Genomic DNA, 1032 nt, shown 5'->3' with positions numbered 1-1032 from the left:
TGTGTCTGTACCTGACTGTGTGGTTTAGAAGACACCGGAACTGGTTTATGGGAGGAGTTTGGAAAGGCATGGAGATGCTCACCACTGAAGTCTTGGAATGCTGTACATAGAGATTAGTGGAGATTCTTTTGGGGCTCAAAAGGCCAGAACACTGATAGGTATGCGGACAGTAAGAGGTTGGGCTCATGAGGTCTCTGTTGGGGACAGGGACTCCACTGGCAGTTGGATTAGAAGCCATGTGTGTTACACTCTAGCAGAATGTTTGTCTATAGTTTGCCCATGTACTGAGATTTTGTAAGAGATTGAGATTACTGGTGGTAAATTAACTGATATAGTGGAGGAAATTCCAAAACAGCCCAACATTCAGACTGTGGCATGGGTACTGGGAAAAAAAAAAAAAAAAAGCAGATCTGAATGATTTGAAAAATTTGCAATTTCACCAGAAAGGAAGCACCTGCAAAGTTGGGTCCCAGTTGCTGAAAAAATTAGCATTTGAAAAAGCAAAGTATTTTGCATCAGGACAATAGCAAAGATGGCTTGGAGGCATCTCAAGAGTTATTTAGATCCCACCCTTTGCAGGCTCAAACGTATAAAAAGAATAAACTCTTTTGGAAGAATTCACTTCAATAAGAGAGGCCTAGGGCAACCTACTCATTCACAACAGCCTAGGGAAGTTTTCCTCAAGTTCAGGCTTCTAGAGTTCAACCATCCAGCTACTCAGAGGCCACTGCAGCTGTGATCCAAGGGGGCCAGGCTACTGCTAGAGCTGCTACACACCTTGGCATCATGCATGCTTGTTTTCAGGCATGCAGAATGTAAGAGTTATGGGTCACAGAGGATTCCATATAGATTTCAGAAGAAGGCCTGGGAGGCCAGGTAAAGGGGTGTGACAGTTCCTGTGAAGAGCTCTTGAGAGGGCGATGCTTGAAGTAGTGAGAGTAAAGTCAAAGATACAGCAGAGACCCCAGGAAGTTGGAGATGTCGGGAATGTGATACATCTGCTGAGAACAGCTGAGGGAGTGAGCACAGCCA

Source organism: Chinchilla lanigera, unplaced genomic scaffold (assembly GCF_000276665.1).
Source record: "Chinchilla lanigera isolate Chin_1 unplaced genomic scaffold, ChiLan1.0 scaffold00019, whole genome shotgun sequence".
Classification (NCBI taxonomy): domain Eukaryota; kingdom Metazoa; phylum Chordata; class Mammalia; order Rodentia; family Chinchillidae; genus Chinchilla; species Chinchilla lanigera.
This window is presented reverse-complemented; position numbering follows the sequence as displayed.